This window comes from Orcinus orca, chromosome 5 (genome assembly GCF_937001465.1).
Source record: "Orcinus orca chromosome 5, mOrcOrc1.1, whole genome shotgun sequence".
In the NCBI taxonomy this organism is placed as follows: Eukaryota; Metazoa; Chordata; class Mammalia; order Artiodactyla; family Delphinidae; genus Orcinus; species Orcinus orca.
In genome coordinates, this window is record NC_064563.1 from 40,854,644 (window position 1) to 40,867,400 (window position 12,757).

The 12,757-nt window shown below is 39.9% G+C and overlaps 1 long non-coding RNA gene across 1 annotated transcript; it reads right to left on the minus strand.

The window, feature by feature from the left end:
- Nucleotides 1-4,882: 4,882 nt before the first annotated feature.
- Nucleotides 4,883-9,660, minus strand: LOC125964481 (uncharacterized). The gene is made up of 3 exons (XR_007477536.1): nucleotides 9,503-9,660; nucleotides 5,659-5,768; nucleotides 4,883-5,100 (listed from the first exon to the last, which is right to left on the minus strand). It is a non-coding gene; the product is annotated as an uncharacterized LOC125964481 (long non-coding RNA).
- Between the last annotated feature and the right edge of the window lie 3,097 nt (nucleotides 9,661-12,757).

Below are 12,757 nucleotides of genomic sequence, written 5' to 3' on the forward strand. Positions count from 1 at the left end.
CTGGTGGAAATATAAACAGCTGTTCCAGTGAGCTGTCATGGCAGTGCAGAGTGAAATTAAGGATATGTATATACTATGCTTAGAAATTCCATGCCTAGAGAAACTTCAGCATCCAGAGAACCACTTGCATGGTTTTACAAAAAAGATGTCCTCAGAAAAACATATGAGAATGTTCATGGCAGTATTACGTGTTCTAACAAAGGTCAGAAATCACATAGGTGTCTATCTACGTCTAAATGTCTAAATGAAATGTGATACATGAATTTAATGGATACTATGCAACAGGCAAAGACTTGATATAAACAAGATTTACATATCATAATATAGATATACATATATCTAAATAAATATGTATGAAAGATAGCTCGAAAGACCAAACTTTAAATGTACCAGAGTGGTTGTTTATACTACCTGGGAAGAGATTGGGACTGGGAATGGGAAATAAAGAGATTTAAAATAAAACAAACTGAAATAGAATATAATAGCCTTGTGGGTGCCACTGATGATAGCATACTGTGAATTGAGGAATATGGTCCATTCAATTCTGTAAAACCTGAAATTATAAAAGACATCAACAAAAAAGAGTTACTATTCCTTTATGTTTCGGTCAAAGATAATTCTTTTATTTTTTTTTTGAATTTGTAAAGGTGGAATAAATTCTATGGTTCATCCTGACTTGAGCAGCTCCACTGCCAAACATTAATCTAGTTGTTGCAATTTCTTATTATCCAGGCATACATTTGTGATCTTCCTATTTTGTTGTTTTCTGTGTGTTTGTTCATTTACCTGCACTCAATAAAGTCCTCCATGGGACTTCCCTGGTGGCGCAGTGGTTAAGAATCTGCCTGCCAATGCAGGGGACCCAGGTTTGAGCCTTGGTCCGGGAAGATCCCACATGCCACAGAGCAGCTGAGCTTGTGCCCTAGAGCCCGCAAGACATAAGTACTGAGCCTGAGTGCCACAACTACTGAAGCCCTCAGGCCTAGAGCCCGTGCTCTGCAACAAAGAGAAGCCACTGCAATGAAGAGTAGCCCCTGCTCGCCGCAACTAGAAAAAGCCCCCGTGCAGCAACGAAGACCCCACGCAGCCAAAAATAAATAAATAATTTATATTAAAAAAAAATAACAAAGTCCTCCTGTGTATAACTGCCAGGTGACCTACTCCACCTTTGCCTAAGCAGTGTTTTTCTAGAAACCAGAAGGAAAATTTCTGCAAATTAAAATACCTTAGTGCTGCTGGATTTGAAGTGGCAGATGGTGGTTGGATTTTACAAGTCCCCTTTGCCCTCTTCCTTCATTTTCTGCCTGCTTTTATATTAATCCTCCCTGTGTAGATCTGGCTAAGTGTGTGAAGCACACTCCAAGGAACTCTGTTAATGATTAAGCCCAAAGCTAGGTCTCCAAAAAGTCATACGGCCTTTCATTTGCAGGGTCTGGGAAGCCCCTTCCGGCCCTTACCATATTAAATTTTGCAGCAACTGTGATATTTAGAGAGAACACACATGCAGGATGGGGTTGGAGGGTATGCCCGTCTTCTCAGCACAGGGCCTCCCAGCAGGCTGGATTTATTGGATTTCTCACTTTCTTTCACCATTTGGATTTCCAAATACTTTTTATTAGTTCAGTCTTTAAAGTTGAGAAATTAAGCCAAATTGTAATGAAACACTGTAGCCTTAGTCCCCTGGGGCCTAAGAACAACTGATGAACTCTTCCAACTTGGCTGCACAGCAACTTCTGCTTAAGTCTCCTGTGCTTGCCTCCTCAACCAAAGGGACATCACACTTGCCATGCTGGGATTTATGATTTATGAATCTTATACATCAGTTTTTTCAAAATCCTATGCTTCAAGTTAATGTTTCTAGTTTAGGAGTAACTGAAGTGATTTCACAATGCTTACCAGAGCAAGATTTGTTCCTTAGTTTTGAGTCCTTCATTCATTCAATACGTATTTTCTGAGTATATGTGTAAAGTATATGGCTCTAACACTCACCAGGTAATGGTTAGGTTGTCCTTTTCCTTTGATGATGAGCTGTTATATTATTTTTTTTGGACTACTCTGATCATACTTCTGTGAGATGAATAAATGCTGGAAATTAAGTTTCCATTCTCTTGTTAATTTGCTACATGGGTCTTCAAATTATTAAATAAGGAGTTGAAGTTCTTGGAAGCAGAAGGAAGAAATGGGGTGCCTTACATCTCTGACTTAAATTCTCACTCAGCAGTAATCTTTACTGTTAGGTTTTAGTAAACAGCTACTTTTCACACTGCTGGAGTGAGACATAGTATGGTATGGTATAGTATTTTATAGTATAGTACATTACAGTGCTGTATAGTGGGTAGACCTCAGATTCACATAATATCTCAAGCATCAACTTTGCTATTATCTAGCCTTGTGATCTTGGGTAAGTGTCTTAAATTTCTGTGCCTCACTTTACTTAAAATTATAGGAGTGTTTGTGCTTGGAGTTATTGAAAAAAATTAGGTGAGGAACTGTAGGCTCACAGCACATAGTAGATGCTCATTAAAAGTCAGCCTCTCCTACAGCCATCTAAGAGGAACATAAAGGAGGTAGAAAGCCCAGGCCTAGTCCTCAGGGACTAAGAGTCTAGTCAGGAAGATGAGACGTAGACTCTATGTAAAACCACCGGGGAAAATGCCTCTCAGAAGAAACCTAAATAGCTTAAGTTAATTAACTCTGTCCCCTCATTACCACCAATTCTGGAAATGAAAGACAGACTTTTCTCATCAAAGCATGTTTACACTTGATGTGTATAATTGTTGTCCAGAAAGCTTTCTATAAACTGACAACCCTTCTTCTTGGGGGAAATGAAGCACTTGGGTTTTAAATTTGGCTCAAACACACACTCACACTCACACACTCACATGAACATTATAGTGACTTAGGGTTCCATCAGGACTTTCATCTGAAAGTTGTGCAAATGTTTCATCCATCTGGTGACTGCTCATAGAACATGTTATTTCTAGTGTTTGCAAATAATTATCTAAATAGATGTCTGCTTGAAAAGGTTCTATTCAATGTATATATTCTGAAAAATAATCTCCTGTGCCATTTTATGTATTAAAAGAATTGAAAACCTTCCTTACATTTACATGTCCTCATGCTGTTTGAGGTGCAGGTCATGGCCGTAGAGTTTGAATGTGTCATTTGATAGTGCTAGGTCCATGTGGGTGTGTCTCTATCCGGGGCCTCTTTCTGAAGTGGTTGTTTAAAATCCTCAGTGGTCTTATGCCAGCAGGTTCCATGGAAAAAGCAAGGGCCTTGAAGCTAATGAGACTTAGGTTCTATCCCACGTCCCTTGGAATGAGGTATTCAAAATTGGCAGGGATGGTGGTAGTCACATTTGTATAGGAGGTACATGGAACCTTCTGGAATCAAGGATTGATGCTTTTCCTTTTCATGTTAACTGCTATTAAAAGATCTCTGATGATTAGAATCGTTCCAAGTGGTGAGCAGTGTAAGAAAGGCCACGCGGGATCTCCCCAAGGGGCACTTCCTAGGAAGGTGAACCCCAGCCCCATGACCGTGCCTCAGTTATCTTGGGGAAGGAGATGGTTCTGGACATAGTTTGTGTCTGAAGTTGGAACTTGAATGCTTACTCTTTGGCAGTGAGCTTAGCAACACTTTGGAGGAACTCTTAATAACCTGCTGCATGTCTGCTGACTTTACATCTCACAAAGTTGCTGGTGTCACAGGCAGGGGCAGTGTAGCTGCAGGTTCTTCAGTGATCAGTTTCTGGAGGTGACTGTGCTATTCTGAAGCCTCGAGGTGGCGCCTGTGAGCTTCAGTTGCATTAGTGAACTTGTAGGATGGGGCGTGTCGTGGAGGTACAAGGGTGGAGGGTTGGGAATAAAGTAACTCTGGATGTGGTGACAGCCAGGGAAGGGGACTGACTGACTCCTGTAGGGTTAGGGACTGGGCGCACCTAATCACCCCTCCCCTTGGAGAAGTAACTAACGAATTAAGAGCAGAGCTGGGACTTGAATGCAGGTCTTGTTCAGCCTCCGGTCCTCATTGTCTCTCCAGTCTGGCCATCCTTAATGAAATGATGTAGGGATCTAGAGGAGACAGGAGCAGCTTATTTGGCTAAACCTTTTCCTTGATGCATGAATGCCCAGGGCTCAGGCGTCAGTGGCCACTATTCCTGAACCCATGCACAGCTTAATTGGGGGTGCTTCTACATCCCCCAGTGCATTTTTTTTTTTTCTTTTTTTTTGTGGTACGCGGGCCTCTCACTGTTGTGGCCTCTCCCGTTGCGGAGCGCAGGCTCCGGACGCGCAGGCTCAGCGGCCATGGCTCACTGGCCCAGCGGCTCCGCGGCATGTGGGATCTTCCCGGACCAGGGCACGAACCCGTGTGCCCTGCATCGGTAGGCGGACTCTCAACCACTGCGCCACCAGGGAAGCCCCCCCAGTGCATTTTTTTGACGGGGTAAATTTAAGCTTCTGGCTCTTTCCTTGACTACTTTTCCTGTGTTATTCTCAGGAGTGAAGAATTCAGAGCTCTACATAGCATTGTTCACAACTCCTTGAATGAACTTGCACAAGCCTCAACCTCAGTGAGTGTTGGGGACAAAAACACTTATCTTACTTGCTTTACATGTTTGATGCTAGATTAAAGAGAAAAAATGTGTATGAAGTGCATTGCAACAAGACTCTATTAGAAATGGAAGAATACAAAGCATGCAACAAGAAGCATTTTTAAGGGTTCCTAGAAGATCAGAATGAAATTTAATATTCCCTTAAAGTAAATAAGTTTTTCCCTGTTAAAGCCCATCAACAAAAGATCATTAGGAACACACTTATTAGCGTAAAAAGAAATTCAGTTTATTTTTCTTGCTGTAACAAGACTGAAGCACTCCAAAGGAACCATGAGGAGTTGGGAGATGCTTCTTACAGGATATGGGTTTGTGCTGGATGATTCAAGGTGAGTTTAAGGGAGTGGAGGCCAATTCTGGATGACATATTTCAGGCGGCAGGAGCAATTTTGTGATTGTGTATCTTAACAATATTTATTGATCAGATAGGAGGACCACAGTGGGATGGGCCTCTCCTTGGTGAGGTAAAGGAGCAGCAGTCATTCCTGTTAGGCAGAAGAGAGGGATGCTTCACCGTTTTTGTGGTTGCAGAGTGGCCTTATTCTGTCTCGTTCTAAATATTGTCATGGAGTGCCCTGGTTTAGACATTGTTTCTGTTCTGTGAGTATGGTTTATATTCAACTGGGAACGTCGTGGCCTAGCTGCCAGCAGGACTGCTTTCTCACCTGGTTTTAGGTGTATTTATTTGTTCCCTTTTCTGGAAGGCAAAGAAGGAAGTCATATTCTAGAGGGGTGCCAAGGCTTAACACTAGGGTAGAGGGTCTCCAACTGGCTGTATAAAGAACAATTAAGTTACAGAACCAAAACGGGGAACAAAATCGCCACCAAAAACCAAGGAGCAGGGCATATCAAGGAGGGTGAATGGATGTGGGGTGGTCTTGAAGCAATTCCAGAGGTGGAATGCAGCTTCTCCTTTAAGTATGTGTCCCCTCATGGCTACAAGTGAGGAGTTGGGCGGGATTCCTGTTTCCTGACTTGACATCCAGGGACCAGAATCCCTCCCCAACACCAAGGCAATGTTATCCATTTTACCTCCCTCTTACCGTCTTGTGATCTCCTTTCTGTAAGGTCTGGGTCTATATACATAATCTTCACTTCAGGTAAAAATGGGAGTGGTCAGCTATTAACACTGGTTACTTCTGGGAAGTGATACCTAAGGCTTTAGGGAGAAGTCATCACTCTTTGCTTAATACACTCATGTATTATTGAAATTTTATGAGTCAACTTATTTTTCAATTAAATTATTAAGAACAAAAATGAAACAATATAAGAAATGGCAGTGGTGGTGGAACATGTGTTTTGCCACTGGGGATGCTCCCTGAGGGATGATTTTAGAATTAATATTTCCCTTGTTTTGAAAGGAAATTCAAAATTCACTTTTGTGAAGGGGATGGTATTGGTGTCTTGGACCTGTTCAAAAGATAATTTTGATTAAAAGCTAAAAAATCATGATTCTTATACAAATATAAAATGAAAGATATCAGTGCTTTTAATTGATTCATTAATTAATGGGAGAACCAGTAAGATGTATAACCAGTTCAAGAGAATTCGAAGAGCAGACACACATAGACAACTAGGAATGCTGAACTGAATTTACTTAATAAATATAAAACCGGTTTCTTGGAGAGAGGGAAATCAATTTGCACCTCTACCTGAGATAATTCATTTACAGTCTATGAATGAGAGACATTTGCCTGCTACCAGTAATCTACATTAACCGAAATAGTTCAAAGACAATGAAAGGCAGACACACCCATAATTATTCACTGGACAGGACACTACTCATCTTACTTGCCTGTTTTAAAGTTTTCACATTTTTTCTTGCCAGCTCAGAATAACATTTGTTAAAAGTCAGGTGTTTCTGCCCAAGACCCGTACTTATGATTATGTGTCTTAAAAGAGAAAAGGGAATTTGTCATAAGTTTATTTTGATATTTATATTTTGGGTGATAAATGACCAACCCAAAAGGACTGTAAAAAATAATTCACTGATTTCAGGAACATGTTAATGACATAATTATCAGTGAATGGTTTTAAATTTGCTTTTATTTTCCATTTTATCTTCTGGAGTGGAGCAGAGAGCAAGTATCTATTATGATAAACACAGGATAATTTTAAAATTTCTTTCTACCCTGTATATAAGATTATCCACATCTGTTTGCTTGGGTTTTTAAAGTTGTTTCGTGCACGCACACACACACAGAAACACGCACACACACACACACACACACGTATATGGGCACACACATGCCCCATTCCCTAATGGAAGAAAGCTTTAAAAATCTGATTTAATTGTAACCACGAGTGGGTTAGCTGTGAGTCTGATACCGACCAGGGTTCTTGGCTTTCCCCAATCAGTAGAAATTGATAAGAGGCCAGTTAAGAAATTCAGGCAAGGTTTTACTGGGGGAGGGGCAAGCTGGTTCGTTATATGGGGTGAGGGTAGGGGTGTGTCCATGGGGTCTGGCCTGAGGGGTGGCTTAGGTGTTTTGCCCACCCCTTTGGTGGTGTTGAGTGCAGGGGGCATGCGCAGTACCCTGTTTTTGCTCCTGGCTCTTCAGAAATGGTAGTTGGGTTTTTTGGTCTTTTTGTATCTTGTCCAGGATTTGCCCCAACTGCACATGCACGCAGTTATTTTTAGTCCCTTATAGTTTCTTTGTTGCTCTAGGAGACATTTGTCCAGATGCAAGCACTGCAGCCAAGGGGCCCAGGTCCCAGCCTGTCTCAGGAAGGGGAGTGGGACTGTTGAGAAGTTAATAGGAAGGGAGTCATAAAAACATGCTTATGTTCAGCTGATCCCTTTGAACAAAATTAAGGGAGTTTATTTCTCTCACCTCCTTTTCCCGTGCTTGCCTTGTCATTTCTTTGCTATTTTTCATGTCACTGCAAGGTTGTGCTTATTGGGTGCTCTAATGTTTGTGTCTATAATGAAAATTAATGGAGTTTTATTTGGAAATGAAAAATTTTAAGTTTGGGAAAAGGATGAGGAAGAGAAGAGAGTTGGAAGAGAGATTTTGTAATTTTTAAAGGGAATAGCACTAGTTACTCTTCTTTCATACCAAACCAAACAAATTTATTACCAAAACAGGGAAAGGAAATTCAGAATTCCTCCTGATTATGGAAATAAGATGAAAATTTAAAATAAAGTAAGAGGGACATTTTGGAGGTAGTATCAGTCAGATTCTTCCCTGTATTTATTTGCTGCACTGGGACAGTATCCTTACGTCCCAGGGGTAGGGGGAGTTGCTATGACGCAAGGAGGGGCAGTAAAGTGTTTTCTGGTCCTCTCCTTTGTTTTGAAAGAATTACCCCCCAAATTTCAAAACATTTTTCTTAGCATATTGTTCACATTTCCTCAAATGTAGACTCTGCAAAACCAAAGAAGTAGACTGTGTTAATTATGAAGACAGATACCCTCCCGGGGAGCAGTTCTGCCTCTGGCTCTAAATGCTGTAGCGCCTCCTTGCTTTAGGCTCCACACATTCTTAATTCCGTAGGGACTAGTCTGAGGTTTGCTTAGCAAGCCCTTTCTTCACAGATGGTGAAAATTCATACTATAAATAAGACTCTGATAGTGTCTAGGGTGGTCGTAATTTATATTCATAAGAGCAGCTATATTCCAGGCAACCTAGAAATATCATTTGGATATTTAGTTAAGTTAAACACATATTTATTATTTAGACTGCTAGGTTTAGAGGAAAATGGAAAAATTATGCTTTCTGGTGTGAGTTATTGAAATTACAAATCTGGCTTATTTTGAAGAGCTCTCTCAACCACAGTTTGGATGAATGAACCAATGAACAAAGGACTATCATATCCCAATTTAAGTTATTATATGTATCTCACTAAATTAAAATATTTTTTGTTCCCCACATCTCTCCATAATGGTAGTTTCTAAAGAATTGCATTTGGTTCAAGGCAGTTATGGGATAACATTTTGTGATTAAATAAAGTTTAGGTAGAGAGCATGACTGTGAGCCTAGGAATGTATTAGCTTGTTTCACTGACCTGCATTTGAACAACGAGAGAAATGATTTTAGCCAGGTTTCAAAATGCTTCTAGTGCATTCAGAAGTGACTTTGACAATTAAACCACAATAATCAGATATTACTGAACACTTAACAATTGTACACAGAAAACTATGTGCCGATAATAACATTTATTAAAGTATAAAAAGAAACATTTTCAATGCTATAAAATATATAGTATTAAATAGATCATTTAAAATGTGCAAACATCTTTTCTGGTTGGTTTTAATGTGCATGTGTGTGACACACCCTACATTTTCACCTAAGATTTTGTTGGGTTGATTTGAACTACGCCCTTTCTCAGAAAGCCAGAATCTACCACTTTTCAAGGTCTTAATGAATTCTACCCAATGCAACATTGCCATCTAAGGTTAGTCAGGCAGCTCAGCAATGACCTCCTGCAAGGAAATCTAAAACACAGAGGTAGAATTTTATGGATGTTGTAGGAAATGAAAATAATGGGTATCCTTTGTTTGTTTAGGGTCCCTTTTCTGCTGTTCACAATGTGAATAGTGTTTATGTTGAATTTCTTATATGAAATTTAATAACCTGAGTGAATAACTACCTTAATACCTAAGGGACAGAGAAACATTGTTAATTTCTGATGTTACCTAGGCACTTCGTTGTGTGCCAGTGCCTGTGTTGAGTGCCACAACTGCTATTTCACAGTCATGCTTAATCCTCATAACAAGCTTAGTATTGTCTCCGTTTTTACACATGAGAAGACAAATATAGAATAGTTAAGTGACTTGCCTAAGGTTATGTATTTAGAGCCAGGCTTCTAAATCCTGGAGAAAGAGCTTCACACTCAACCATTGCTATTGTAAAGAAATAGATTTTTTTGACTTAAACAACAGACATTTATTTCTCACGGTTCCTGAGGCTGGAAGTCCAAGATCAGGGTACCACTGTGATTCAGTTCTGGTGAGGGCCCTTTTCTCACTGTGTGTCCTTACACAGTAGAAGAGGAGAGAGAACAAGTTCTCTGGTGTCTTTTCTTTAAAAGGCACTAATCCTATCATGAAGGCCCCAGCCTCATGACCTCATCTATCCCTAATTACCTCACAAAGGCCCCATCTCCATATATCATCACATTGGGCATCAGGCTTCAACATATGAATTGAGGGGGACACAATTCAGTGGATGGTAAGAGAAGGCTTCTCTAAGGAGGAGCCCTTGGAGCAGCTTCCTGGGTAAAATGAGGGAAAAGGGATAAGAAATGGCTATTTAAAAAATAATTCCTAATGTACTTGCCTCTTGGTAATTAGTTTTTTTTCTGAGGTCCTGCTACCATCAGGGCCACATCATAAGGCTTTTTATGCCAAGAAACGGAAAAGATATTCACCTGTAAAAAGAAGCTCATGAGATTGGTAAGAAGGAGGCTATGACATAAGGAAAGTTGTTTCCAGAAGGGAAAGTAAGTAGGAAGTCCTTCTGGTACTAGGAGAAGAGGGGGGATGAAAAAAAGAGGAGGGCCAGATAAGAGTTTCTTTGCTCTTCCTGTTCTTAGGGTTGAGCATGGGTTGGGTGTGGTTAAACATCTAAACAGGTTTGGGTCTGTCAGCGAGTGTCTCGATTGGAGAGACTGTAAGCTGTGGAGGGAAGCCTGGGTTTGTGATGGTACCTTGTTCAGTGTGGCACCACTGCATGGGCTCAATTCAGAAGTGAATGTTACATAGAGGTGTTTCCATGGATGGGCCTAAAATAGTGTCTCTATTCCCTGTGGCCTGTACCATCACACACTGGAGAGTCACAAGTAGTTGCAGACTGTGTGAAGTGGAGAGGAATTTGGAAGCTGAGAGGACGAATAGATTAGAAGCAGCCTGGAGTCATGGAAAGGAGGTCACAGAGTACAGGGCCTTGTGAATGGAGGCATGACTAGAGGTCTACAACGTTGTTGGTGGGTACCAATATGAAAGCCACAACAATGACAAGTGGGGTGAGGCCCACAAAGACCCAGAAGACGGCACATGGACCAGAGGCTCTTCCCCACCTTGTCGTGAACTTCACTTCAACCTTTATTTGGCAGAGTCAAGGGTTCCTCCCCAACATTATCCCAACTCTATCTCAATGGCCATCAGCAGAAATGGAGCCAGAGCAAGCTGGAGCACGATGGGAGCAGTTGTGGAAAATAAAGTTATATTTAGTGCACACTTGAATTATTATAAATTCTGATTCTGCTATCTCATACTGATGTATGACATAAATATTAGAAGTCACTTCTGGCAAGTTGAGTAGTAACCTACTTCCCTTAAAAATAAACTGATCGGCATGACCCCTTAGGCACTAGAAATTCCTTGAGCCTTGAGCAGATGTCATGTCAGTCAGCGATCTCTGGTCACATTTTCATCCTCATTGGAAATCCCCAGTGGAGTGGGAGAGCTACTGGTAATGCCTCCCACTTTTTTTTCTTAAAGACAGATAGGCAGTTGGGATATGTGTAATCCCCTGGGCAGGTCACTGACTAGAAAATTCATTGACACTGCTAAGGACTTTGGGACCTTGAGAATATTGGTTAACTTTTCTGAGCTCCAGGTTCTTATGTACAAAATGGAAATAATAGTAAAACAGTATTTGTTGCATATAGTTTTTGCAAGGGTTGGTGAGCAATGAGACAAATATACTGTGGAATATAAAACTATTATTGCTATTGTTAACATTATTACCATTGCTATTACTGTTGTTATTACCTGGTATATTTTGAACTGATAGTTGGGAGATGCTGATGTGGATAAATACCTAAGCACATGCAAAGCTGGGTGTATGGTTTTATCAAATACTACCTCATTATTCTCCTAAAATTCAACATTTTATTGTGTATTATTTCATTTTAAATTTATTTTATTTAGTTTTGTTGATTCTCATCATCTAAATGACCATTTCTAGGCAGGCACTGTATCTTATGGCACATAAATACCCATTTCTGTAACAGAGGTTCTAATATGATATGTCTAGTACATACAAAAGCTATATAAAATATGAACTGGAGGTTAGAAGTACTCATTTTCAACCGATTTATAAGATAGAAAAGTTCTTGAAAACAATGTTGAACAAATAATATAGGAAAAACTGGATGCATATAAATTAAAAATTAAGAAATCAAATCCAGTAAAGCTCTTAAAATTTCCAAATCCTTCCCTTTATTTTCTTGTTTCATTCATTGCTTAAGATTATTTTATTGCCTTTCTCCCTTATTATTACAAAAATAATGCAGCCTTAGGCTCATTGCAGATAAAATAATTAGCATAAAGAATACCCATTATCTGTTCGTGTCCACCCAGGAACACCACAAAAACCCCACAATAAAAACCCAGAACAAAAAAACAACAACAAAACAAAGAGTACTCATTATTCTATGCACTTTAATAACTGGATGGATAGCCTTCTAGAGCACCTTTAATTTATTAAAAAATTGATCAAATCACACTTAATCTTTTGAAAATTATCAGAAGTTATATAACCAGTTCCATCCTGTGGACATTTAGGTTGTTTCCAACTAACCCTTCTTATTGGATATCCAGGTTGTTTCCAACGTTCTTTCGTTGCATATTAGGTTATTTCCAACTCATTACTATTACCTATTGCTGCTGTAACAGATTACCACACATTTCATGGCTTAAAACAACACAGATTTATTCTGTTACAGTTCTGGAGATCAGAAATCTGAAACCAGCCTCACTGGGCTAAAGTCAAGATGTCAGCAGGGCTGGTCTTTTTTGGAGGTTCTGAGTGAAGAATCTATTTCCTTGCATTTGTCAGCTTCCAGAGGCTGCCAGCATTCTAACCTCTGCTTCTGTCACTTTGCCTTTTCTTCAGCATATATCTCCCCCTATTTTCCCCTTATGAGGACACTTGTGATTACATTATTGGGCCTGCCTGGATAATGCAGGATAATCTCCTCATCTCAAGATCCTTAACTTAATCACATCTGCAGAGTCCCTTTTGCTCTATAATGTAACCTATTTGCAGGTCCTAGGAATTAAGACATGCACATCTTGAGGGGCAATCATCCAGCCAATAACAAAATATATAAATAGTACAAGCTGGTAGAATAGTCTGGGGAAAATACTAGGAAAAAGAAACCCTGAAAATTTTATGAAAAGTGATAAAAATG